Below are 27,982 nucleotides of genomic sequence, written 5' to 3'. Positions count from 1 at the left end.
TCCAGTCTGCAAATCCTAACACTGGCAATGTAGTGAGCTTCTCTTTGATGCATTCAAATGCCCTTTGACAATCTGCTGTCCATCGATCACCCAGAGACTGTCTTGCTTTTATTCGCCAAGATGCCCCTTTCTTTCTGTTTGAAGCTTCGCCCACCAACAAATCATTTAATGGCCTAGCAATGTTTGCATACTTTTCCACAAAACGTCTGTAATACCCTGCGAAGCCAAGAAAAGACCTAACCTCTCTGATGTTCTTGGGCATTGGCCAATCTATTATAGCTGAATCTTCTGGGGGTCAGGGCAGATTCCCTCTTCCGAAATCTTGTGTCCCAGATATGCCACCGAATTCTGGAAGAATTTACATTTTGAAGGAGAGAGCTTCAAGCCATACTGAGCAATGCGATGCATTACCTTCATTAGACGTTCCTCGTGTTGTTCAAGAGTGTCTGAAAATATAATTAGGTCATCCAGGAAAGCAACCGCTTCCTGTAGATTAATTCCTGACATCACCCGCTCCATTGTTCTCTGAAATGTAGCTGGGGCATTGGTTAAACCTTGAGGCATCATTTTGAATTGCCAATTACCAAATGGTGTTGTGAATGCAGTCTTGGCACGGTCAGACTCTTCTACTTCAATTTGATAATATCTGCTTTTTAGATCTAGTACTGAGAACCATTTTGAGCCTGAAAGAAGAGCAAAAGTCTCCTCTATTCTAGGAAGTGGGTATGCATCCCGCCTGGTTAGACGATTCAGTCTTCTGTAGTCCACAACCATTCGTAGGGATCCGTTTTTCTTTCTAACCAAGACAACTGGAGATGCATAGGGGCTGTCAGACTCTTCAATAATCCCAGTAGTCAGCAACTCATGAAGGTGACTTCTCAGGTCTTCAAAATCAGCTGGAGAGACACGACGGGTGCGCTCTTTGAATGGAGTGTTGTCTGTGAGCACTATTTTGTGTGTTATCCCAGGAGCATGTCCTATGTCGAGATCATGGAGGGAGAATGCACTGCCTACTTCTTTTTCTATCCTAGTAGTAATATCTTTCTTGAAATCTTCAGAAACTGGTGAGTTATCAAAATCCAACTACAGCCTTGTTGTATTACTGGGACCGAACTTTTCTCCCTCCCTCAATACTGCAGTAGCACTAGAACATCTGGACTCCATCAGATTTAATTTGGAGACATCTAATGCCCTTATCCACTCCACTGTTTCCCCTGCAGCAACAACACTTCTGGGTTGTAAGGTGATGTCAAGATCAGAGGCATTTTTGACCATGACTCCAATCTTGGTATGATTTTGAGGGTCTCCTTCTAGCAGCTGATTGTAAACCAGTAATCCTCCTGCAATGGGATGTCCTTCAGATGCTTCTATAAGTATATTGCATCCTTTGCTATAGATATTCTTACTCAGCATACATTTCAGCTCTTTAGACTCGTTCGTGGGAACCGTAACAGGTGTTTTACTGGCTAATCTCACTTTGGTAGTTTTTGCTTTTGCATTGGCTTCACCAATTGTATTGGTATAGGCAGCAGCCCAGTCGCAGCGGATAGCCAGCCTCTTCAAGTATTGCGCACCAGCCTTCTCCTCACACTCACGCATGAGATGCCTAAGTACATTTGTTCACACTAAGAGAGGTACAGTAGTATTACATTGATTGTCAGGGCAAACAAGAACTAACACATAAAAGCTGTTTTCTGTGCCACAAACATCTTCAGGAAATTGCACATTAACTTCTATGAATCCTAGATAAGGAACAGTACTACCTCCCGCACCAACAACACAGAGTAAGTCTTGTATCGAGCTTAACTTGAGCTGTGACAAATACTGACGGTAAAATGACTCAGATAGGCAAGTTACCTGTGATCCAGTGTCTACTAAACAGAGGCAACGAACACCATCAAGAAAAGCAACAGTGTGACATGACTCACCAACAAGACCAGGAGGTACGCCCTGTAAACTTTTATGAAAACTGGGTATATTGTGCTTTTGAGTTGTTTTGGGACTGGGTGTACATGAATTCAGTGCCTCTATCTGTCCCTTGTAGAGACACCCATCTAGTTTAAAGGATGCAATGGAGTATAAGCTTCTCTGCGCTGTGCAGCCCTGTTCTCGCATCTATTCCTGAGCTTTTGCTGAACCAGCACTGCATTCACTGGATTAGAGCACTTTTCCATTGTGTGTCCATCTTTGCCACAATTATAGCAGAATGCCCCCATCCTATTGGGTCCCTTCTTAACTGTGGTTTCTGACCTTTCTCTTAATTCAGCAGAGCTGCTCCTATTACTTGCAGTATCTGGGGCTCCACTAGTATTTGACACACCATGTGTACTTGAGGATACCTTTGCTTTTTTCCAATCCTTTTCTAGCTGTAGGACCCTTTGGGCAAGCTCTTCTTCTCTGCTGGTTGAACCGGGAACTGTATGGGATACAGTACTAATATTATCACCAACACCAACAGACTTGGCAGAAACCTTGGGCTGTGTTGCACCAAGATGACGCTTCTTTCTGGTCTCTTTTGACTCTTTCTCCTCCTTAAAAGCTCATACCTCAAATAAAACCTTTGAGTATGATAAGCACTGCTCAGAAATGTCACTCAGAAAGTCCTTCAAGTGCAAACGGTCTATTAACGTATCATCCCAACAACCCCTGATAAATTGCTTCAACAGTTGCTTATCAGGTTGTGTTCCAACTAAACCATCCCTTTCCATTACTCGTTGCAGGACAGCATGGAGTCTACGAAGATAGTCTGATGCTTTTTCAGTTGCATTTTGATGTGTCTCAATAAACTGTATAAACAGCTCCTCGCCACTTGCTACACTGCCATAAGCCTTCTCTAGCTCTTCAAAGTACTGCTCAGCAGTTGCGTCTTCTCCTGCTTATAGGGCAACATTCAAAGCTGGGGGTAAAAGACTTTCCAGTAACTTGCGTCTTTTTGCATTAGCAGTGAGATCAACATCTTTAATTACCTGGCGAATCTGAACTTCGGCGCCATGTTTCATAGTCTGCTTCACTACTTGGCTTACTGGCAGTGCCCGAAAAACACTTGAGCTTGTAACGGACATTGTTAAGAAATGCACCTTCACTCGCAGTTTTCACTACATGCTCTACTACAACTTTCTGTACATCACTAGGAATAGAGATAGGTGTGGACTGGTTGCTGTACACATTTGGCTGTTGAGAGGGTGAAGAAAAGGTTTCAAAATGTTCTGAGAATGTCTGCTTAGGAGTGAAAGCATTTGAGAAATCAAAAGACACCTTGGGCAAGGGACTAACCCCTTCAGAGTCTTTATAGCTTCCACTAAGTTTATCAGACAGCAGCTTGGATGCCCTCTTTTCTAATTCTTTAGCATCAGTGCCATGTTTGATAGCTATTGCTGCCAACTGCTCCTGAAAAGTATCAGTCACATCTAACAAAATGGTGCTAGTGTTGCTAAATCTAACTTGATCTGATAAAACAGGCTGTACTGTCCAGCGACTGCTGAAGTCATGACTAACATGCTCATCATCTAACAGAAACACAGACAAACCTTCCTCAAACTCACAAAGTACACTTTCAGATACTTGTCCAACTAAACGCTGAACTTTAGTAACAACACCAACTGGACTGAATGCATTCTTAATGTCAGCATAGGTGACTCTTTGATCTACATGACCTAAAAGTATGGACCTATCAGGGCAAAACTCATACTGCTTGCACAATTCCATTACTTAGAGAAATTAAAGTAAAAAAAAAAATTATATATATATATATACTTTTTTTTTTTAAACTTATTGCATATATATTTCAAAACAAATTTTAATTGTTGCTGAGTAATTTGAACATGAATGATTACTAGAAGGGGCGCAGCCCCACGTTGGGTGCCAAATTTTTCTACTTATGTAACCCACTATTACAATGAGTCACATTGAGAATTAAGTTCAGGGAAAATATATGTGAATTCTGGAGATCTCTCTCTAATGCTGCGTATACCCTTCTTAAGAAAATGTACTTTACGTTATACAGTTGCCTTAATATATTTATACCAGGTTACTTTATTATAAAGAATCACTCAGCAACAACAAATATACTTTATGAAAAGAAAATGTTTATAAAAGTAATATATATGTAGCAATTAAAATTGTTACAATATTGTTCACAGTAAAAAAAAAAACATTGGAAATAAAAATATAGAATAAAACAAAATGTTTCTATCAGTTGTGCACAACGACTAAAGTTCCTCCGGAGGACTTAAATATAAAAAAAAACAAGTCCTTCTGCTGAACTGTACAGTCCCGCTGCAATATTACAAGCCGTCTCGGTAGATGCAATGGATCAAGTCCTCCACTCTTCGTAATCTCCGGTCTCCACGAACTATTAATAAAATATAATAGCAATGCAGGACAGTGAAGATACAGCATATAGAAATTTCAGATGTATTCCTAGGACGGTAGCTCTAGCACTCGTTTGCACATTGGAAATTAACATGAAGGCAACTGACTGTGCACGTGTTTATTGCGGGCACAGAAGGGGGGGGTCGTGTTAAAGAAACAGACTCACTGATACCCATATTTGGAAACAGGAAGCATGGGGGTTACACAGTACACTGCTGAACCTCCGATGTCTGACGCTGCAGTAAATCAACTCGTGTGTGCGTGTACTTATTCTTTTTCTGTTTATATGAAGGAGTGCGACCTGTTTTGTCGCATTCTATATGGGATTGTAGCAGCCACACCCAGTGACACCCAGTGAGAGTCCTAATACCGACACTACTAAAATTAATTAAAAGTTTTAGAATAGGAATGACAACAGAATAACAATTCACAAAGCTTTATTACAATGATCCATGATTCACATAAATCAGTTCAAATAACTAACAATAAAATGTATTCAAGTTGTACTAAAAACAAGGAGGGGAAATTGAATAAAGCCAGCCAATAGACACATTTTAAAAGCATGGGGTATTAGACCAACATATAGCAGCGATTACACTTTTCTTTAAGAGTGCTAGGTGATTGGAAACAGCTCTTCCCAGCAAGGGTTCAACAACAAAAGCCAGATTGTTAATACACACAAGTTTTAACAGTATTAGGGAACGTTAGCTGCAACATTACAGGTTTAACTATATTAGAGCAATTCAACAACAATACAAGTTTAGTTAAGATAATTAGCAGCAACGTTCAGGTTTAGCAGCGGTGTAGCATAAGTAAACAGAACCAAAAGGTGTGGGGACATTTACCTGCTGCTGGAACACTTTTAATCTAACAAAACAAAATTGATGAGACCGGGATTTAACCACACTCTCAGAGCTTTATTCAACAGACTAGCTCTCGAATTATCCAACACTTTACTTTTGGAATAGACTCACACGGCTGTAACACCGCAGACACAGAAACAGCGCGTCTCCAGAACACTCATCTACAGCAGCAGCACACCAAATCTCAGGTCCCACGCACCTGTCGGTACGTCCTCTCTCACCCCGCCTCAAAGAAAGAATCTTTCTCCCGTCATTCCGGCTAGTTCAGTCGGTAGAGCATGAGACTCTTAATCTCAGGGTCGTGGGTTCGAGCCCCAAGTTGGGCGTCCTTTTTAAATACAAATTGTAGATGTTTCTTCGAGGCAACGGAGCAATGTCTGATTCTGTTCACATGGTATAAAGTATTGCAACACAAATACTTATTGGTCATTGTCATATAGCAATTGCTATTGTAAAATGCGTGCATCCTTTAAAGCTATACCGATATTGAAATAAAGAATCTTACTTTCGTGGGTTGGCTTCAATCTGTTTCTTTTTTTACACTTGTCATTACATCATTCATGGAGCAAGTTAGTATGTGCGTAATAAACCCAATCGGGCCTTGATACAATAGACAACCCTAGTCTGTGCTGAAATGAAATAATGCGGTTTTCTACTAAAGCACACGCAGCTTGTCAGAATGGCCGAGTGGTCTAAGGCGCCAGACTCAAGGACGCTGTCTTTCCAAAGAATTGTGTGTTCTGGTCTCCGAATGGAGGCGTGGGTTCAAATCCCACTTCTGACAGTTCACTTTTACTTATTTTTTAAATGAATAAATTTGTTCATTTTACTATAAAAGATTGTTTCAAGGAAATGAACAGCTGATACCAAACTCTTGTCAGCACTCAATACCATTTTAATTTCCATTTTAAATCGGACTAAAATAGCGTTCCTAACACAGATTGCATTTTTGTTGTAAACTGGCTACTTGTCGAAGTCACTGAAAAATATTTTGTGTAGAAACATGTGTTATTTAACTAAAGATTGTTTTAATATTTCAAATAACATATTACTTTGAAAAACAACTCCGACTGCCACTGGATCGTGGTCTCAGGCTGGGATGCGGACCATTGAGAACAGTATAAACGATCTATTAGTGGAAGTAGCTTACATGAGAAATGCCCTCGTTTAACATGCTAGGATGATTGACTTCGGTATTCTCCAACTGCTGTTTACATTTTCTAAACACGTTATGAGGACGAATACAAAGGTTGACAGCTTCCTTGTAAGTGGGGGTAAGCACAAGTTATTTTCAGATGTAATGTCTATTTTAAACTCAATCGAGTCCTGCGTAGTGCAAAAGACATTGCTATATTTTTATATTAGTCAAGCCCTATTTAAAGTGTTCTTAAATTGTTTTGACATTAGCAATGATCAATTTAAAAGTGGTTATTGATTTAAACAACTGAACAATTGTGGGCTTGATGGTTTCTTTTTTCTACGTTTCTACCGGAATGAGATACACACTCAAAATGTGTCCCCTTCCTTCAGCAACCCCCGACTGAAGATTGAAGTGGTCATTCCTTGCAGCGAGTAGGTTCCCGATAACAACACTCATTGTTAGCTCGGTGCTCAGAAGAAAACACTGCCACTCCTCCTGGTGGATACCGAGACCAACCCCTTCAAAACGTGTTTCATTCTAGAAATGAACCTTGCAAATATAGTCTTAACTTTTATTAGCAGACCGTCGCCCCCAACTGGCAAGCTCTACTTCATATGAAACAATGACTGGGCAACAACGAGGTGTTACATTAAGAATACAAACTAACCCGAGACAGCCAAGCCGTTAAAACATACCTTAAGTTTGTCGCGTGATACAAAAGCAAGTATTGGCATTTTTGCATTGTCTGCCTCGTCAAACAAGCTCGAGCCACAGCACACAGCGCTGCTGCATCGGGACACAGATTGTGGATTTCTAAGCGACTGAATAAACGAGCTGACACTACTTTTTAAAGAAATTGAAAACATACCTCTAGTCGAGATATTTGCTATTTAGTTAATTAAATTATTTTTTTAAATTTGCAATCACAGACTACATTACCAAAATAAAAATAAAAAACAACTGACAATCTGATTTGCTCGTATCAAGCTGCGATGAAGCCTATGAGAATCCCTTGCACCATTAAAGGGGAATTAGCTCAAATGGTAGAGCGCTCGCTTAGCATGCGAGAAGTAGCGTGATCAATGCCCGCATTCTCCAAATAATTTTAAAGTATCTGCGTATTTTGTCCCGGCGCATTATGGAGATAAATATAAAGTGTGACAATTCTTTGTAACAGAGACGCCCACCATGCATGTGTATTTTAATGCACAGTCTGCTAATTTGTAATAATCCCCGGACTGAAAAACTGCAGCGCGTGATATTTTGTAGGTCTTCTTATCTCCTATGTCCGCTAACGCTAGGCACAACGTGCCCGAGTGCTGTAGCAGCAGCCATGAAGAAAGTTAGTTTTTCAGTAGAAATAAGGCTTTTGTGTATGGGTGTTTTGAAAAGATCAGTTAAATAGCTACGTATTTTGAAATAAGGATGTATTCATTATTATGAACGTTGGCAGAAAGGATATTGTATTATTATTTCCCACGTGTGCTTGACTTGTACAAATCTGACAGAGTTTCAACAAAGGCATTTGACTTGGGTTCATTAGTTAGCCTATACTGCCATCTACAGCATTACTGCGGGAGCCGTTTACTTCTTTTGGATATTTTCACAACTATCCGGGCGAGCATGTAGTCGTGGCCGAGAGGTTAAGGCGATGGACTTGAAATCCATTGGGGTTTCCCCGCGCAGGTTCGTTTCCTGACGACTACGTAAGCTTTGTTTTAATTGATTGTATGTGTTCATTGTTAATACATGTTTAAAGCTCAGGAAGTCTGAAATATTACTGGTTGTACTTCATATCGCTTCGGTTCATTTTGTTAAAGATTGTTCATTTTGGCACCATTACAAATGCTGTGGTTTCTTTAAAGAAGAAAAGCCGTGGCCTGTACGGGGATCGAACCCGGGACCTTGGCGTTATTAGCACCACGCGCTAACCAACTGAGCTAACCGGCCACACACTCAAAACTTGATACTAGAACCCGAGGAAAATAAGTCCTGCGGACATTATGTGTTCTACCAAGATGTTCTCATGTTAAACTGAACAATAACACATTCAAAGTATTGGAAAGGCATAATTAGAGGCCTCGTCATAATGAGGCAGTTTAACAGTGTGAAGGATGTGGTGAGGTGCAGGCTTGCGGTGACTTTCTTTCATTTAACGACCTTGTGATTTGAATACTAACAAGAAAAACAAATCAAATTACCAAGCATTCGGTGGACGTTTTAAGAAATAAATAAACAAACAGATTTGTCAGAAGTGGGATTCGAACCCACGCCTCCAGAGAGACTGCGACCTGAACGCAGCGCCTTAGACCGCTCGGCCATCCTGACTTACAGCGACGACTTTGCACAACACTGCAGTACACTGCTGAACCTCCAATGCCTGACGCTACAGTAAATCACCTTGTGTGTGCGTGAACTTATTCTTTATCTGTTTATATTAAGGAGGGCGACCTGTTTCGTTGCATTCTATATGGGATCACAAGGACACTCCTCTTACAGACAGAAAATATACGGCAAACAGAGCGATCGCTTCACGGTTAGAAACAAATCAGAACAGTCTGTTAGCAAATTAACTTCATGAAAAAACCACACAGGCATTACATAAATGTTACAGATATGTTTCGTAGACACAAAAGTTGTAACATAATTGAGTACATTTGTAAACTATCCGCCAGTAACAGATATTATCTCACATTATCTCTAGTTTCAAACGCATTATCACAGGCGGCACAATTACGACATGGAAAAAATCCAGTATATTTGTCCAGTACACCGAGATCTCTCGAACGTTTCAATGAGTCAGCCCTTAATAAACACTGTCCGTGTTCATTTCTGTGTATATGACATTGTCTATACACAATACCTGCCATGTAAGCCTATTGGTATCAAACCGATCACAATTAATGTTATCCGTGTTTTCAGTCAGATTGATAGTTTTAATCAATCGTCGAAAAAGCAGCAGTGCTTTGCAACTGTAGTTCGTCTTGCGTACCTTTAGGCAAGATACCCACTCAGAACGTGTCCGCTTCCTCCAGCCCCCTAAGGAACACTGGAGGGGTCATCAATAACAGGGAGCAGTTGGCCAAAAAACAACACTCATTGCCTCCTTCACGCTCAAAAGTGAACACTCTCACTCTTCCTCGTGGATCCCTGAAAGTATTGTTTTATGGGCAAGTGGCCGACCATCTCCCTCCAACTCTGAGTGGCACCGGCAGCTGTGCCGCTGAGAAATTAACAGGAACTTTCATATAATGCAATTGCTTAGCCCAGTGAGGTGTTACAACAACATTTCAAACTCATTCCAAACTGCAGGCGGTTAAAAGCTTAATTGGGTTCAAGTTTCTCATATGATTTAAAAAGTAGGAGCCAGTTGCCTCATTTGCATTGTCTGCCTTCCTCCTTTGCACTGTGAAGTCTATCAAATTTGTGCTTAAAATCTGAATACGATTCCCATTTGAATCGTGTATATTTGGTTTCCATTTTAGCAATATGCTTACACACTGTTCTGTTGAGCTCCCAGGGTGTTATCTAATAAAACACCATAATCGATTAGCACGTTCGGCTGTTAATCGAAATTTTGGTGTTTCAAGCCCACGCAGAGATGATGCTTTTTGCATTTCTTTATCGCATTAGAAAATGGCACTATAATACATTTTTATTTCCTCCAATTACACTAAAGAAAAAGTGTGCTGTTTTTTTAATTCAAAAAATTAATTAAGAACAAATAACCCTAGTCGTGCTGTTTACAAAAACCCGGTATCGAAGCAGGGACCGTTACAGTCTAACGCTCTCCCAACTGAGCTATTTCAGCTTGACGCGATATTGCTATCGAGACAGCATTCTTTTCGTCAATCGCCTTTTTGTCAAGCCAGTAAACCTGCATGTAATGAGAAACGTTCAACAGTTCGGAAACACCACAATAGAATCCAATGCCTTTGCAAATGTGTTTCCAAACTGTTAGTTTTTCTCCCAAATGCGGTTTCTCAAAAAATGGTTTTGCCTACTTTTTATTATTATTATTACTTTTTCCAGAGTAAGACCAAAAGGCAAACATCCAGGAAATAGTTAAACACTAATACAGCGCTTGAACTGTCTCAACAAACGTTTAGCTCTAAAACGTGTACATTAAAAGTCTATTAACATCTTTAACACAATCATCCGTGTTCCAATAGCGGTTAATCCACATGGTGATCAATAAAGTGAATGCTGGCTTTGTTCACATATTGGCAAGACGTTTTCACGATTCACGCATATTCTGAACAAGCACACTAGAATATGGTAATGAAAGGACAGGAAAATAACTGCTTAATTGTCTCTGGTCTTGTATCGTCACCTTGATTACTGTCTGTAAGAAAGTGGCATTAATCAAAAACCTAATTATGTAAGGTTCCCAATGCGCAAATACGCAGCATATTTAAACTTCTTCACAATCTTAAATCTCCCCACATGAATGTCAAATACGTACTGACAAGTACGGCCCTTTCCCAATGTAACACTCTGCTGTGTTTGAACACCAACGATGGCTTGGATATGATGTATTAAACCACGATACTATTGTTCCCACTTTCTTTATTACTACCAAATGAGCTTTTCGTGTCAGCCCTTGTGGCCTAATGGATAAGGCACTGGCTTTCTAAGCCATGGATTGTGGTTTCGAGTCCCATCTGGGGTTTGATTTTGTTATAGGAGGCTGTGTGGTCCAGTGGTTAAAGATAAAGGGCTTGTAACCAGGAGGTCCCCCGGCACAAATCCCACCTCAGCCACTGACTCATTGTGTGACCCTGAGCAAGTCACTTAACCTCCTTGTGCTCCGTTTTTCGGGTGAGATGTAAATGTAAGTGATTCTACAGCTGATGCATAGTTCACACACCCTAGTCTCTGTAAGTCTCCACGGATAAAGGCGTCTGCTAAATAAATAATAAAATTAACATAATTATGGTAAGTTTTAATGGCATGTGATATTTTGTAGATCTTGTTATCTGCTTAGTCCACTCACGCTAGCCAGAACGTTCTCGAGTGCTCTGGCAGCAGCCATGAAGCAAGTCAGTTTTTCAGTTGAAATAAATAACTACTTTGTTTTTGTGGATGGGGGTGTTTTGAAAAGATCAGTTAAATAGCTACGTATTTTGAAATAAAGATGTATTCATTATTATGAACGTTAACAGAAAGTATATTGTATTTTCTTTTCCCACGTGTGCTTGCCTTGTACAAATCTGACAAAGTTTCAACAAAGGCATTTGACTTGGGTTCATTAGTTAGCCTATACTGCCATCTACAGCATTACTGCGGGAGCCGTTTACTTCTTTTGGATATTTTCACAACTAACAGTGCGAGCATGTAGTCGTGGCCGAGTGGTTAAGGCGATGGACTTGAAATCCATTGGGGTTTACCCGCGCAGGTTCGAATCCTGCCTACTACGTAAGCTTTGTTTTTAATTGATTGTATGTGTTCATTGTTAATACATGTTTAAAGCTCAGGAAGTCTGAAATACTACTGGTTGTACTTCATATCGCTTCGGTTCATTTTGTTAAAGATTGTTCATTTTGGCACCATTACAAATCCTGTGGTTTCTTTAAAGAAGAAAAGCCATGGCCCGTACGGGGATCGAACCCGCGACCTTGGCGTTATTAGCACCACGCTCTAACCAACTGAGCTAACCGGCCACACACTCAAAACTTGATACTAGAAACCGAGGAAAATAAGCCCTGCGGTGTGGGGACATTTACCTGCTGCTGGAACACTTAATCTAACAAAACAAAATTGATGAGACCGGGATTTAACCACACGTCTCAGAACTTTATTCAACAGACTAGCTCTCGAATTATCCAACACTTTACTTTTGGAATATACTCACACGGCTGTTACACCGCAGACACAGAAACAGCGCGTCTCCAGAACACTCATCTACAGCAGCAGATAACCGAATCTCAGGTCCCACGCACCTGTCGGTACTTCCTCTCTCACCCCGCCTTAAAGAATGAAACTTTCTACCGTCAGCCCGGTTAGCTCAGTCGGTAGAGCATGAGACTCTTAATCTCAGGGTCGTGGGTTCGAGCACAACGATGGGCGTCCTTTTTAAATACAAATTGTAGATGTTTCTTTGAGGCAACGGAGCAATGTCTGATTCTGTTCACATTGTATAAAGTATTGCAACACAATTACTTATTGGTCATTGTCATATAGCAATTGCTATTGTAAAATGCGTGCATCCTTTAAAGCTATACCGATATTGAAATAAAGAATCTTACTTTCGTGGGTTGGCTTCAATCTGTTTCTTTTTTTACACTTGTCATTACATCATTCATGGAGCAAGTTAGTATATGCGTAATAAACCCCATAGGGCCTTGATACAATAGACAACCCTAGTCTGTGCTGAAATGAAATAATGCGGTTTTCTACTAAAGCAAATGCAGCTTGTCAGAATGGCCGAGTGGTCTAAGGCGCCAGACTCAAGGACGTTGTCTTTCCAAAGAATTGTGTGTTCTGGTCTCCGAATGGAGGCGTGGGTTCAAATCCCACTTCTGACAGTTCACTTTTACTTATTTTTTAAATGAATAAATGTGTTCATTTTACTATAAAAGATTGTTTCAAGGAAATCAACAGCTGATACCAAACTCTTGTCAGCACTCAATACCATTTTAATTTCCATTTTAAATTGGACTAAAATAGCGTTCCTAACACAGATTGCATTTTTGTTGTAAACTGGCTACTTGTCGAAGTCACTGAAAAATATTTTGTGTAGAAACATGTGTTATTTAACTAAAGATTGTTTTAATATTTCAAATAACATATTACTTTGAAAAACATCTCCCACTGCCACTGGATCGTGGTCTCAGGCTGGGATGCAGACCATTGAGAACAGTATAAACGATCTATTAGTAGAAGTAGCTTACATGAGAAATGCCCTCGTTTAACATGCTAGGATGATCGACTTCGGTATTCTCCAACTGCTGTTTACATTTTCTAACACGTTATGAGGACGAATACAAAGGTTGACAGCTTCCTTGTAAGTGGGGGTAAGCACAAGTTATTTTCAGATGTAATGTCTATTTTAAACTCAATCTAGTCCTGCGTAGTGCAAAAGACATTGCTATATTTTTATATTACAAATACACACAGTTTGTTTTTAATAAAACATTGACGAAACCACAATCCCTGGTTTATGAGGCTAGTGCCTTATCCTTTAGGTGACTGTGGCACTTTCATATGGATATTAGTCAGCGTGACAAAATACGACCAGAGGGAAAAAAGCAGTGGTTTCCCTGTCATTCCATTGCCATATTACATTGTGCATGTTCAGAATATGCGGGAATCCTGAAAACAGCATTGTAATATGTGAACAAATCAATAACCGAATTTAATTAACACATGGATTAAACGCTATTGAGTGTTACGGTTGTTAATTAACTTGCAAAGCAAACGTTTTAGAGCTCAATTTTTAAGAGAGTTCAAGAGCTGACATATGCAGGAGCTGGCAATATTGACATATTCCCAAGGGCTTTATCTTTTGGTCTTTCTGGGAACAATTTAAAAAGAAAAGAAAGCAATGTCATTTGTAAAGAAACGAATTTGATAGAAAACCTAACGTTTTCGAGGTCAGTTGTCAATTTAAATGTGTCCAGTAATGTGCACATTTCCCTGATTTCGAATATAATACGAAGTCTTGCCTTCAGTTAATATTTTAGAAAAACTGCTTTGCAAACAGAAGAAAAACAAGCTAGCAGAGGATGGTTTCGATCCATCGACCTCTGGGTTATAGGCCCAGCATGCTTCCGCTGCGCCACTCTGCTGCTGTTGCAGCATAACTGAATTACCAAGCAGCAGAAAAAAAAAAACTGAACTCATCGTTTTAACCAGCCACACGGCAGTGGCCGGGCCAAACATTGGAAACGTCGTAAATCAGAGATGATCCGTTTTCTTTTCTCCCAAATACGTTATGCAAAGTATGCAACTTTTCTGCCCACTTTGATCACAGGCAGTTTTATTCCCCAGTTTCGGCGGCCAATTCCAATATTCTGTCTCTCGAAAGCATCTTAAATCGTGGAAAGCGCTCTTTGTTTAAAATTACACAGAAGACTTATTTTGTTCGACCAGGCTTACAATTAGATATTTTCTTGTTTTCAAATAGATTTTTTGAAGCGCATATGGGGCGCTATAGAAAATATATATATGATTAATTGATTGAATGTTGGCCTGCGTTCGGATTGGCAGGGTTAATTCTTAAAAAGACAATGCCGAAGGGTCTGGTAAATGATTGCAATTATTTGAGATGCTGCATGTAGACAATAATGTAGGAGCACCACCACAGTTCCGACAAGGTTCCATAGCGTAGTGGTTATCACGTCTGCTTTACACGCAGAAGGCCCTGGGTTCCATCCCCAGTGGAACCACTGCAGTTTGTTTTTAAATGATATCAATCCCTGGTCAAGACAAAGTCTCTCTGGGGTTGGCCTGTCATTAGATTGCCGATGTAAGATCCCTGGTCCCATCGTAGAAGCAGGATAGTTTATTCACAAATAAATACATACACGTTTGTTTACGTTTCTTTTGTTGGTAAATTAACCCAATACATTATTGCATTCTGCCACGTAATTAGACGATCAAAGCCCATTTGTGCCAGAGCGCATTCAAAGGAGACGCGCTGAGAGAATCCTAGTTAAATACTAGTTTTACTGATTTAAACTAGTTGTTTAATGTTTTCTTTACTTTTAAAGCTGAGAATCAAACACACTTGCGACAACTTCATAGCCCTGCTGGCTACGAACACGTATCGAGTCGGCTGTTTCCTATAACCCTGGTGATACTGAGTGTTTTCCAAGTATCAGCATCGGCATTACCATGCGTTTGGCATGCTTGCTGTGCACTCTAGCATTGCATAACAAGCATGTAGTATGCCGGGACTTTGTGGCGCAACGGTAGCGCGTCTGACTCCAGATCAGAAGGTTGCGTGTTCAAATCACGTCGAGGTCAAAGCCTTCTTTGTTTCTATTCCGCACTATTTTGTTTTTTAACGTGTTTGGATTTGAATGTTTCCGTGCATTTATTTAAACAATTTAGCCTACCCGACATATCGATTGTATAGCGATCAAACAGAGATTTATTGTATTGTGATTCTTTTTTATGTTTCATTTGATACTGCACAATAAATTAAAGTGACTCCCAAATTAATGTTGGCCAGTCTTCAATGACATAGTTGGGTAATAAAGTCATATTAACACTTCCTTGCATGTTATATTGAAAACAGCTCTACAAATACTAGTTTTGAAGAAACTTAAAGTACAGCAAGTAATGATTGATGTCTTAAAGCTTAACAGACCTTTACAAATTAACAAAGAAAACATAAAAAAGGGCACATAGTCGGCAGGATGTGAACATGAGCGGGGAAACTCCAACATCTTTTAAGTCCATCACCTTAACTACTTGGCCAAAACTACTTTGTGTAAAGTACCAAGTTCTATAAACATATCACAGACCAAGAACAAATACACACAGTTTGTTTTTAATAAAACATTGACGAAACCACAATCCCTGGTTTATGAGGCTAGTGCCTTATCCTTTAGGTGACTGTGGCACTTTCATATGGATATTAGTCAGCGTGACAAAATACGACCAGAGGGAAAAAAGCAGTGGTTTCCCTGTCATTCCATTGCCATATTACATTGTGCATGTTCAGAATATGCGGGAATCCTGAAAACAGCATTGTAATATGTGAACAAATCAATAACCGAATTTAATTAACGCATGGATTAAACGCTATTGAGTGTTACGGTTGTTAATTAACTTGCAAAGCAAACATTTTAGAGCTCAATTTTTAAGAGAGTTCAAGAGCTGACATATGCAGGAGCTGGCAATATTGACGTATTCCCAAGGGCTTTATCTTTTGGTCTTTCTGGGAACAATTTAAAAAGAAAAGAAAGCAATGTCATTTGTAAAGAAACGAATTTGATAGAAAACCTAACGTTTTCGAGGTCAGTTGTCAATTTAAATGTGTCCAGTAATGTGCACATTTCCCTGATTTTGAATATAATACGAAGTCTTGCCTTCAGTTAATATTTTAGAAAAACTGCTTTGCAAACAGAAGAAAAACACGCTAGCAGAGGATGGTTTCGATCCATCGACCTCTGGGTTATGGGCCCAGTACGCTTCCGCTGCGCCACTCTGCTGCTGTTGCAGCATAACTGAATTACCATGCAGCAGAAAAAAAAAATGAACTCATCGTTTTAACCAGCCACACGGCAGTGGCCGGGCCAAACATTGGAAACGTCGTAAATCAGAGATGATCCGTTTTCTTTTCTCCCAAATACGTTATGCAAAGTATGCAACTTTTCTGCCCACTTTGATCACAGGCAGTTTTATTCCCCAGTTTCGGCAGCCAATTCCAATATTCTGTCTCTCGAAAGCATCTTAAATCGTGGAAAGCGCTCTTTGTTTAAAATTACACAGAAGACTTCTTTTGTTCGACCAGGCTTACAATTAGATATTTTCGTTTTCAAATAGATTTTTTGAAGCGCATATGGGGCGCTATAGAAAATATATATGATTAATTGATTGAATGTTGGCCTGAGTTAGGATTGGCAGGGTTAATTCTTAAAAAGACATCGCCGAAGGGTCTGATAAATTATTGCAATTATTTGAGATGCTGCATGTAGACAATAATGTAGGAGCACCACCACAGTTCTGACAAGGTTCCATACTGTAGTGGTTATCATGTCTGCTTTACACGCAGAAGGCCCTGGGTTCGATCCTCAGTGGAACCACTGCAGTTTGTTTTTAAATGATATCAATCCCTGGTCAAGACAAAGTCTCTCTGGGGTTGGCCTGTCATTCGATTGCCGATGTAAGATCCCTGGTCCCATCGTAGAAGCAGGATAGTTTATTCACAAATAAATACATACACGTTTGTTTATGTTTCTTTTGTTGGTAAATTAACCCAATACATTATTGCATTCTGCCACGTAATTAGACGATCAAAGCCCATTTGTTCCAGTGCGCATTCAAAGGAGACGCGCTGAGAGAATCCTACTTAAATACTAGTTTTACTGATTTAAACTAGTTGTTTAATGTTTTCTTTACTTTTAAAGCTGAGAATCAAACACACTTGCGACAAATTCATAGCCCTGCTGGCTACGAACAAGTATCGAGTTGGCTGTTTCCTATAACCCTGGTGATACCGAGTGTTTTCCAAGTATCAGCATCGGCATTACAGTGTTTGGCATGCTTGCTGTGCACTCTAAAATTGCATAACAGGCCTGTAGTATGCCCGGACTTCGTGGCGCAACGGTAGCGCGTCTGACTCCAGATCAGAAGGTTGCGTGTTCAAATCACGTCGATGTCAAAGCCTTCTTTATTTCTATTCCGCACTATTTCGTTTTTTGACGTGTTTGGATTTGAATGTTTCCGTGCATTTGTCACGGGACACTCTTTTGGGGTTTAAATTCAAACAGTAGCCAACTACGCCACCTAGTAACTAAATATATGGGGCACTAGGACCCTAGCAACACTAAAACACAACACAGGTTCGTAATTATGACCAGTTGGAACTCAGAACAGATCGACCATGACAAGAAAGGCAGACAGTTGTACCATTTCACAATAAACAATGTGTATTATCCTTATAAAATCATTAAAATATGATAATACCATTTCGGTAGTACCAGGGTTATCAAAAATAAAAATAAAAAAACACAAGGCACACACCAATTTACTAGTGCACAAAGTATCAAAAGAAAATAATAAAAGCACCCACTACTTTGCTAGGGTGCAAAAGTATACAAAAGAAATAATTTTCAGGCCAAAGTCACAATAGACACCACTGGATCCTCATCAACCGCTCCAGGAAAAGGTGCAGCTAGTGACCCCCCCACACTGGTGCCAAGCTCCTCCCTGGATGTGGCAGGCACCCCCCCTGGAGACAAAAAAAGCAACAGCACTGAGTGACTCACAATTATGCAGTATACAAAACACCCCAACAGAGATTAAAATATATTTCTTTATAGTTAACTATACCAATCCATATATTTAAAGAGCACAACCTATAGCCACAGGTAATTTAAAATGCAACACCCCAAAATGCCACTCTCTATCATAGATATTTATATCAATAGAACAGGTGCAAGAACCATAAATTACAAGTTACAGGCAAATACCAAATATTGGGTTTATCTCCTTTTAAAAACACAGGTATCACTCTAGCAGAGAAAATATAAAGGTGCACTAGGGTCCCTAAACAGCAAGCGGGTCATAAACCCTATTAGGCAATGTACTAATCATTAAAAGTGGTCTGGCTACTTCCCTTTTAAACTGCACTCTTTTAGTCCTGAATCCACTCTCCAGTACAGCCTGCTTGTTCTACTAATACATTTAGTCCTGAAAATTCCTCTTGGATCCCAGCCTCTGTTCTCCATGTCTCTGCTCTCTCAGGAACTCCTGTGGCTCTTGCAGCGCTCTTCTGCCGTCTCTCTGGTTCTCTGGCTCTCTTCTGTGGCACACTCCCTGTCTCTCGCAGTTCTCTCCGTTGCCTCTATCTCCGCGCTTTTATATCCATCAAACTCCTCCCTTAACTATCCAGAGCGAATCAATTGGCAAGACCCATTAACAGTATTTGTACAAACTACATTTCCCAGCATCATTGCGGAAATTGCTTAAAACCTCCCACTGGAAGTGACATCACTCGCTCTCAGCTCCTTCCCAGCCTAGCGCCGTCCCACACCAAGACACAAGGTAAGACCAAATTTAATATAATAAAAACGTGTACATACTGTCATAAAAAAAAATATATATATAATACATACAATTCACTCCAAATAAAGCAAAATCAAACTTAAATACCAAACCAATAGAACATTTTATAAAATGTGCTCAAAACAACTCTCAAATAACTCGTGCAGTCTTACTGTGTGTACCTCTGGCAGCTGCAAAAACGATTAACAAACATTCAATCATATCGTAAAAATCTTCCAAAAACATTTATATATTATAAACGTGGTTGTATTTTGCAATCAAATGGTTCCTAAACTTTCATTTCCTTTAATATACAACTAATACAGAAATCTTATAAGGTGCTTTAAGATACCTAGAATAAAAGTGCACACAAACAAAAAAATAAGTTATAAACATTAAGTCACCCTGTGACACAGTGATGGCTCAGAACTTTGATGATGGAGAGCATGTTATTGCCTTCTCATCCCGAATCCTCAGTAGTGCTGAAAAGAACTATTCCACTTCAGAGAAGGAGTGTTTGGCAATCTTTTGGGCTGTGGAGAAATGGCGTTATTTCTTGGAAGGAATACAATTATTATTATTATTATTTATTTCTAAGGAGATCCCTTATCCAGGGCGACTTACAATCGTAAACAAATACATTTCAAGTGTTACTGTACAAGTAATACAATAAGAGCAAGATAAATACAATGACTTTGGTTCAAGCAAGTACAAGTGTGACAAAATACAATTCAATAATACAGCAGATAACAGTGACAGTGATAGTTACATCAAGATATGATTAAATACAAAATACTACAGATTAAACACTTGGCAGATTACAGTATTCTGAAGTACAGGATTAAATGCAGTAAAATAGGGGGCAGATAAGAGCAAATAAAGCGCATTTAAGGGAGGATGATAGTGTCCCAGAGGAAAAACAGAGGAGTTCTACAGGTGCTGTCTGAAGAGGTGAGTCTTAAGGAGGCGCCGGAATGTGGTCAGGGACTGGGTGGTCCTGACATCTCTAGGTAGGTCATTCCACCACTGCGGAGTGAGGGTGGAGAAGGAGCGGGCTCTGGAGGCAGGGGAGCGTAGAGGAGGTAGAGCCAGTCCTCTAGTGCAGGAGGAGCGGAGAGGTCGAGTGGGGGTGTAGGGAGAGATGAGGGTCTGGAGGTAGCTGGGTGCAGTCTGGTCAATTTGAAGTTGTAACCGACCATGCAGCTCTAGCCTGGGCCTTCAATTGTCCAAAGACATCCTCCCGGCTCACTAGATGGACACTCAGACTTCAACAATTTGACTTCACTGTGCTGTATCGAAAAGGAAGTCTCAATACCGTTCCTGATGCTTTATCGAAGGTTCCAGTATCTGGTCCATCCAATATTGCAGTCTACTCCAGCAATTCACAGAGCTTCAGCTTGGATTTGCCTGTTTTGTTTGACGAAATTGCGGCCTCTCAGTCAAGGGATAAGAACATCCAGGAGATCCTCGCTTCATTAACATCTTCCAACACCACCACCAAACCTGACCGCATCACCTATGTGGAACACCAGGGAGTTGTATATAGGCGGGTACCAATCAAAGGCGATGCATTCAAGTTTCAGCTTGTGGTCCCCTCTGAGTTAACATCAACTTTCTTACAGTACTTCCACAACAATCCACTAGGGGGACATCTGGGCAGGCTAAAGACACTTCTCAGAATGCTGGAGGTGGCCTGGTGGCCAGAGATTCGCAAGGAAACTTGGAGACATACTAAGGAATGCCAGACCTGTCAGCAGTATAAGGCATCGAACACAAAACCTGCAGGAATTTTACAATCCACCACTGTTCCCGAACAGAGAGAAATGCTTAGAATCGACCTGATGGGCCCATTTCCCCGCAGTAAGAGCGGTAACACCATACTTGTGGTAGTTGTTGATTATTACTCAAAATGGGTTGAGTTTTTTTCCATTATGAGATGGCAAGACTCCCCGGATTATTAACATCCTGATTAGGGACATCTTTACTCGATGGGGCACACTACGCTATTTGGTGTCTGACAGAGGGAGCCAGTTCACCAGTCAACTCCTGAAAGGTATCTGTAAGACCTGGGGAGTTGTGAACAAGCTCACTACAGCATACCACCTGCAAATCAACCTCACAGAACTTATAAACTGCACGGTGAAGACAATGATCGCCTCTTATGTGGGGAATAACAATGAAGAATGGGATAAGTGGATTTGCTGATTCCGATTCACCATCAATTCTGCTCGCCAGGAATCCACAGGATTTAGTCCCACTTAACGGGCATTGGGGCGAAGATTAAAAGGGCCATTGGATCGGCTTTGTAATGTAGCTCCCCAGCAAGAGTCGTTAAGACAAAACTTACTTGAAAGGCAACAGCAGTTAGTTCATCAGGTGGTTAGTAATGTAGATAAGGCTCAGACTAGGCAGGCCAAGTATTACAACTCCAAACATAAATATGTAACATTTGAGGAGGGTGATTTGGTCTGGGTTAGGTCACACCCTTTATCTGAAGCTGCTTCTAAGTTTTCAGCTAAGCTTGCGCCCAAATGGACTGGTCCATTTACAGTAATGAAGCGACTTGGACCGGTTAATTATCGAGTGCAGTTTGGTGATCACAAGTGTGACACCTTAAATGTAGTTAACTTAAAACCCTACTTTGGTTTTAAACCCAGTTGTGCCTCTTGTTTGGGGGGGGATATGTGACACCAACCACATATAATGCGGTAAGAAACTCCCCATCTGCAACTTAATTGATTGCAGTTAGTCTGGCCAGACACCTTAATCCGACATGTAATTATCTCAAAGTGGTCACAAACTTGTTCAATTAAGAATTATAAAAAAGTGGGTATATGTGGCAATGCGCCCCGCCCCTGTGTGCATTTATGTGTTGTATGTTGCGTGCGTGTGTAAATGTTGGTGTATAGTCATTGGTACACGGGATATAAACGGGTCTGTGTTTCACGTGTATTTAAAAAGTGTATAATTATATTTAGGCACGGGATTGCACATCACGCACGTGCATTTAAAATATAATATGTGAGCACGGGGTTGCACAGAATTAATTCACGTGCTGGGATTCAAGTGAATTATTAATTAGTAATTGAATCCCAGCACAACAGTATAAATAGATGCACGTTTAGTCACTCGTGGTTAGGTGTTCGGTGAGTGGAGAACGGGATTGGAGACGGAGGTGAAGTAAAATAATAATAGTAAAAGTAATAGTTAAATCTGCTCACCGTGTTTGTTCGTCTGTCCTGCATTGTCTGTTTAGTGTTTAGTCGTTTTGTATGTCTGTTTATTTTGGCGCAAGTGCCGTGTCCTGTTTTGTGTACCGTTTAAAACCTTTTTATTTGTTAATAAACGCTGAGTGCAGCCATTGCACTCAGCTCATCATCACCACCGTCTCTGTCTGTGTATTCCTGTCTGGTCTGACGCCACCCACTCTGGCCATCTTTGTGACACGTGGTGTCCTGCGTGGGATCGACAGCGCCTCCAGGACTCAGGCCAGAGCAGGAAGCACAGTTTTGGATTTAAAAAAAAATAAAATAAAAAAAAAAAAAATGGCAGAAGACGCCATCAAAGTGCGGGACTGGATGCTGGAAAATGCTGGGCTGGAGGCCCAGTCTATACCAGTAGTCGTCCAGTTCCTGCAGTTTATGGACAGAGAGCGATGGGAGGCATATGCGAGGGAACAGACCGTAAGCACCTGGGAGGAAGGTGTGGGGTTGGTCCTCAGCTACCTGGAGGCAATTATAAGTGGAACAGCAGCCCAGGTAGCAGGTCCACCAGCAGAGGAAGAATGCCTGCTGTCCCCGTCTCCACCAGCAGAGGAAGAATGCCTGCTGGTTTTGCCTCCACAGCCCAAGCGGGAGGAGCCTGAGCATCCACAGCCCAAGCGGGAGGAGCCCGAACGTCCTACGCCTGAGTGGGAGGAGCCCGAACGTCCTACGCCTGAGTGGGAGGAGCCCGAACGTCCACAGCCCAAAAGGGAGGAGTCGGTGTGTCCACAGCCCAACAGGGAGGAGTCGGTGCGTCCACAGCCCAACAGGGAGGAGTTGGTGCGTCCACAGCCCAACAGGGAGGAGTCGGTGCGTCCACAGCCCAACAGGGAGGAGTCGGGGCGTCCACAGCCCAAAAGGGAGGAGTCGGTGCGTCCACAGCCCGAAGAGAGGGAAGTCGGGGCTTCCACAGCCCTAGGACCCAAGCTGCCAGTAGAGGGAGAATCCCTGCTGGTTCCACCTCCACCGCAGTGGGAGGACTGCTTGCGCCTCCCACCTCCACCAGCAGAGGGTGAATACCTGCTGGTCCCACCTCCACCAGCAGAGGGTGAATGCCTGCTGGTTCCACCTCCACCGCAGTGGGAGGACTGCTTGCCCCTCCCACCTCCACCAGCAGAGGGTGAATACCTGCTGGTTCCACCACCGCCAGGAGCAGAGGAGCTGGAGCTGCCTCTGCCTCCACCACCGCCAGGAGCAGAGGAGCTGGAGCTGCCTCTGCCTCCGCCACCGCCAGGAGCAGAGGAGCTGGAGCTGCCTCTGCCTCCGCCACCGCCCGGAGCAGAGGAGCAGGAGCTGCCTCTGCTGCCCGTACCTCCGCAGGGAGTACTGTAGCCGGAGCCCCAGAAAGGGGAGCTGCTGGCCACGAAGAAGGGGGAGGAGGTCTGGAGACCACCAACCCCAGCAGCAGTTTCGCTGCCGGAGATCGTGGGGGAGGTCTGGAGACCTGCTCCCACTGCAGCAGTTTCGCTGCCGGAGATCGTGGGGGAGGTCCGGAGACCTGCTCCCACTGCAGCTTCTTCGCTGCCGGCAGTACTGTGGTCGGAGCCCCACCAAAGGGAGCTACAGGCTACAAAGACAGGGGGAGAGGTCAGGAGACCACTTTCCCCAGCAGCAGTTTCGCTGCAGGAGTGGACCAACAGGCTGTCAGCCGTTCCACTACCGGCAGGGGTGCTGACAACATGGCCAGCCATGGGCCCACTGAAGCCTCCCTTCCCAGCCCGAGACTTTGTCCTGGACTGCTGGATTTTTAAGGGGGGAGGTGGCCGTTGAGGCCATGTGTGCTGCGCACAAGGGGGGGTATATGTGGCAATGCGCCCCGCCCCTGTGTGCATTTATGTGTTGTATGTTGCGTGCGTGTGTAAATGTTGGTGTATAGTCATTGGTACATGGGATATAAACGGGTCTGTGTTTCACGTGTATTTAAAAAGTGTATAATTATATTTAGGCACGGGATTGCACATCACGCACGTGCATTTAAAATATAATATGTGAGCACGGGGTTGCACAGAATTAATTCACGTGCTGGGATTCAAGTGAATTATTAATTAGTAATTGAATCCCAGCACAACAGTATAAATAGATGCAAGTTTAGTCACTCGTGGTTAGGTGTTCAGTGAGTGGAGAACGGGATTGGAGACGGAGGTGAAGTAAAGTAATAATAGTAAAAGTAATAGTTAAATCTGCTCACCGTGTTTGTTCGTCTGTCCTGCACCGTCTGTTTAGTGTTTAGTCGTTTTGTATGTCTGTTTATTTTGGCGCAAGTGCCGTGTCCTGTTTTGTGTACCGTTTAAAACCTTTTTATTTGTTAATAAACGCTGAGTGCAGCCACTATAGAAATGATCCCTGAAAGTATTGTTTTATGGGCAAGTGGCCGACCGTCTCCCTCCAACTCTGAGTGGCACCGGTAGCTGTGCCGCTGACAAATAAACAGGAGCTTTCATATAATGCAATTGCTGTTGCCCAGTGAGGTGTTACAACAACATTTCAAACTCATTCCAAACTGCAGGCGGTTAAAAGCTTAATTGGGTTCAAGTTTCTCGTATGATTTAAAAAGTAGGAGCCAGTTGCCTCATTTGCATTGTCTGCCTTCCTCCTTTGCACTGTGAAGTCTATCAAATTTGTGCTTAAAATCTGAATACGATTCCCATTTGAATCGTATATATTTGGTTTCCATTTTAGCTCTATGCATACACACTATTCTGTTGAGCTCCCAGGGTGTTATCTAATAAAACACCATAATCGGTTAGCACGTTCGGCTGTTAATCGAAATTTTGGTATTTCAAGCCCACGCAGAGATGATGCTTTTTGCATTTCTTTATTGCATTAGAAAATGGCACTATAATACGTTTTTATTTCCTCTAATTAAACTGAAGAAAAAATGTGCTTTTTTTAATTCAAAAAATTAATTAAGAAAAAAATAACCCTAGTCGTGCTGTTTGCAAAAACCCGGTATCGAAGCAGGGACCGTTACAGTCTAACGCTCTCCCAACTGAGCTATTTCAGCTTGACGCGATTTTGCTATCGAGACAGCATTCTTTTCGTCAATCGCCTTTTTGTTAAGCCAGTAAACCTGCATGTAATGAGAAACGTTCAACAGTTCGGAAACACCACAATAGAATCCAATGCCTTTGCATATGTGTTTCCAAACTGTTAGTTTTTCTCCCAAATGCGGTTTCTCAAAAAATGGTTTTGACTACTTTTTATTATTATTATTACTTTTTCCAGAGTAAGACCAAAAGGCAAACATCCAGGAAATAGTTAAACACTGCTACAGCGCTTGACCTGTCTCAACAAACGTTTAGCTCTAAAACGTGTACATTAAAAGTCTATTAACATCTTTAAAACAATCATGTGTGTTCCAATAGCGGTTAATCCACATGGTGATCAATAAAGTGAATGCTGGCTTTGTTCACATATTAGCAAGACGTTTTCATGATTCACGCATATTCTGAACAAGCACACTAGAATATGGTAATGAAAGGAAAGGAAAATAACTGCTTTATTGGCTCTGGTCTTGTATCGTCACCTTGATTACTGTCCGTAAGAAAGTGGCATTAATCAAAAACCTAATTTATGTAAGGTTCCCAATGCGCAAATACGTAGCATATTTAAACTTCTTCACAATCTTAAATCTTCCCACATGAATGTCAAATACGTACTGACAAGTACGTCCCTTTCCAAATGTAACACTCTGTTGTGTTTGAACACCAACGATGGCTTGGATATGATGTATTAAACCACGATACTATTGTTCCCACTTTCTTTAGTACTACCAAATGTGCTTTTCGTGTCAGCCCTTGCGGCCTAATGGATAAGGCACTGTCTTTCTAAGCCAGGGATTGTTGTTTCGAGTCCCTCTGGGGTGTGATTTTGTGGTAGGAGGCTGTGTGGTCCAGTGGTTAAAGATAAAGGGCTTGTAACCAGGAGGTCCCCCGGTACAAATCCCACCTCAGCCACTGACTCATTGTGTGCCCCTGAGCAAGTCACTTAACTTTCTTGTGCTCTGTTTTCGGGTGAGATGTAACTGTAAGTGACTCTGCAGCTGATGCATAGTTCACACACCCTAGTCTCTGTAAGTCGCCACGGATAAAGGCGTCTGCTAAATAAATAATAATAAAATGAACATAATTATGGTAAGTTTCATTGGCATGTGATATTTTGTAGATCTTGTTATCTGCTTAGTCCGCTCACGCTAGCCAGAACGTGCTCGAGTGCTCTGGCAGCAGCCATGAAGCAAGTCAGTTTTTCAGTTGAAATAAATATCTACTTTGTTTTTGTGGATGGGGGTGTTTTGAAAAGAACAGTTAAATAGCTACGTATTTTGAAATAAAGATGTATTCATTATTATGAACGTTAACAGAAAGTATATTGTATTTACTTTTCCCACGTGTGCTTGCCTTGTACAAATCTGACAGAGTTTCAACAAAGGCATTTGACTTTGGTTCATTAGCCTATACTGCCATCTACAGCATTACTGCGGGAGCCGTTACTTCTTTTGGATATTTTCACAACTAACCGGGCGAGCATGTAGTCGTGGCCGAGTGGTTAAGGCGATGGACTTGAAATCCATTGGGGTTTTCCCGCGCAGGTTCGAATCCTGCCGACTAAGTAAGCTTTGTTTTTAATTGATTGTATGTGTTCATTGTTAATACATGTTTAAAGCTCAGGAAGTCTGAAATATTTCTGGTTGTACTTCATATCGCTTCGGTTCATTTTGTTAAAGAATGTTCATTTTGGCACAATTACAAATGCTGTGGTTTCTTTAAAGAAGAAAAGCCGTGGCCCGTACGGGGATCGAACCCGCGACCTTGGCGTTATTAGCACCACGCTCTAACCAACTGAGCTAACCGGCCACACACTCAAAACTTGCTACTAGAACCCGAGGAAAATAAGTCCTGCGGACATTATGATTGTTCTACCAAGATGTTCTCATGTTAAACTGAACAATAACACATTCAAAGTATCGGAAAGGCATAATTAGAGGCCTCGTCATAATGAGGCAGTTTAACAGTGTGAAGGATGTGGTGAGGTGCAGGTTTGCGGTGACTTTCTCTCATTTAACGACCTTGTGATTTGAATACTAACAAGAAAAACAAATCAAATTACCAAGCATTCAGTGGACGTTTTAAGAAATAAATGAACAAAAAGATTTGTCAGAAGTGGGATTCGAAGCACGCCTCCATTGAGACTGCAACCTGAACGCAGCGCCTTAGACCGCTCGGCCATCCTGACTGACACCGGCGACTTTGCCCAACACTGCAATACACTGCTGAACCTCCAATGTCTGACGCTGCAGTAAATCACCTGGTGTGTGCGTAAACTTATTCTTTTTCAGTTTATATTAAGGTGGGCGACCTGTTTCGTCGCATTCTATATGGGATCACAAGGACACTCCTCTTACAGAGAGAAAATATACGGCAAACAGAGCGATCGCTTCACGGTTAGAAACAAATCAGAACAGTCTGTTAGCAAATTAACTTCATGAAAAAACCACACAGGCATTACATAAATGTTACAGATATGTTTCGTAGACAAAACAGTTGTAACACAATTGAGTACATTTGTAAACAATCCGCCAGTAACAGACATTATCTCACATGATCTCTAGTTTCAAACGCATTATC

General features: G+C 41.6%; 14 non-coding genes and 1 pseudogene across 14 annotated transcripts; 9 read left to right on the top strand and 6 right to left on the bottom strand.

Annotated features, from left to right (window-relative positions):
- Window positions 1–5,907: 5,907 nt before the first annotated feature.
- On the top strand, window positions 5,908–6,018 carry trnal-caa (transfer RNA leucine (anticodon CAA)). Its single transcript has 2 exons — window positions 5,908–5,945; window positions 5,973–6,018. It is a non-coding gene; the product is annotated as a tRNA-Leu (tRNA).
- Window positions 6,019–6,735: 717 nt separating this feature from the next.
- LOC131703593 (small nucleolar RNA U3) lies at window positions 6,736–6,941 on the bottom strand. The gene has a single exon (XR_009310032.1). It is a non-coding gene; the product is annotated as a small nucleolar RNA U3 (small nucleolar RNA).
- A 1,059-nt stretch (window positions 6,942–8,000) lies between these two features.
- On the top strand, window positions 8,001–8,082 carry trnas-uga (transfer RNA serine (anticodon UGA)). The gene has a single exon. It is a non-coding gene; the product is annotated as a tRNA-Ser (tRNA).
- A 169-nt stretch (window positions 8,083–8,251) lies between these two features.
- On the bottom strand, window positions 8,252–8,325 carry trnai-aau (transfer RNA isoleucine (anticodon AAU)). The gene has a single exon. It is a non-coding gene; the product is annotated as a tRNA-Ile (tRNA).
- Window positions 8,326–8,621: 296 nt separating this feature from the next.
- On the bottom strand, window positions 8,622–8,703 carry trnal-cag (transfer RNA leucine (anticodon CAG)). The gene has a single exon. It is a non-coding gene; the product is annotated as a tRNA-Leu (tRNA).
- A 678-nt stretch (window positions 8,704–9,381) lies between these two features.
- On the bottom strand, window positions 9,382–9,560 carry LOC131703495 (small nucleolar RNA U3; annotated as a pseudogene).
- Window positions 9,561–11,712: 2,152 nt separating this feature from the next.
- Window positions 11,713–11,794, top strand: trnas-uga (transfer RNA serine (anticodon UGA)). Its single transcript has one exon. It is a non-coding gene; the product is annotated as a tRNA-Ser (tRNA).
- Window positions 11,795–11,964: 170 nt separating this feature from the next.
- trnai-aau (transfer RNA isoleucine (anticodon AAU)) lies at window positions 11,965–12,038 on the bottom strand. The gene has a single exon. It is a non-coding gene; the product is annotated as a tRNA-Ile (tRNA).
- A 753-nt stretch (window positions 12,039–12,791) lies between these two features.
- trnal-caa (transfer RNA leucine (anticodon CAA)) lies at window positions 12,792–12,902 on the top strand. The gene is made up of 2 exons: window positions 12,792–12,829; window positions 12,857–12,902. It is a non-coding gene; the product is annotated as a tRNA-Leu (tRNA).
- A 1,790-nt stretch (window positions 12,903–14,692) lies between these two features.
- On the top strand, window positions 14,693–14,765 carry trnav-uac (transfer RNA valine (anticodon UAC)). The gene has a single exon. It is a non-coding gene; the product is annotated as a tRNA-Val (tRNA).
- A 508-nt stretch (window positions 14,766–15,273) lies between these two features.
- On the top strand, window positions 15,274–15,345 carry trnaw-cca (transfer RNA tryptophan (anticodon CCA)). Its single transcript has one exon. It is a non-coding gene; the product is annotated as a tRNA-Trp (tRNA).
- Window positions 15,346–17,059: 1,714 nt separating this feature from the next.
- trnav-uac (transfer RNA valine (anticodon UAC)) lies at window positions 17,060–17,132 on the top strand. The gene has a single exon. It is a non-coding gene; the product is annotated as a tRNA-Val (tRNA).
- Window positions 17,133–17,638: 506 nt separating this feature from the next.
- trnaw-cca (transfer RNA tryptophan (anticodon CCA)) lies at window positions 17,639–17,710 on the top strand. Its single transcript has one exon. It is a non-coding gene; the product is annotated as a tRNA-Trp (tRNA).
- Window positions 17,711–26,885: 9,175 nt separating this feature from the next.
- On the top strand, window positions 26,886–26,967 carry trnas-uga (transfer RNA serine (anticodon UGA)). The gene has a single exon. It is a non-coding gene; the product is annotated as a tRNA-Ser (tRNA).
- A 170-nt stretch (window positions 26,968–27,137) lies between these two features.
- On the bottom strand, window positions 27,138–27,211 carry trnai-aau (transfer RNA isoleucine (anticodon AAU)). The gene has a single exon. It is a non-coding gene; the product is annotated as a tRNA-Ile (tRNA).
- Window positions 27,212–27,982: the final 771 nt, after the last annotated feature.

Source organism: Acipenser ruthenus, chromosome 32, assembly GCF_902713425.1.
Source record: "Acipenser ruthenus chromosome 32, fAciRut3.2 maternal haplotype, whole genome shotgun sequence".
In the NCBI taxonomy this organism is placed as follows: domain Eukaryota; kingdom Metazoa; phylum Chordata; class Actinopteri; order Acipenseriformes; family Acipenseridae; genus Acipenser; species Acipenser ruthenus.
Note: the sequence above shows the minus strand (reverse complement) of the source record. Positions and strands in the feature narration are given on the sequence as shown.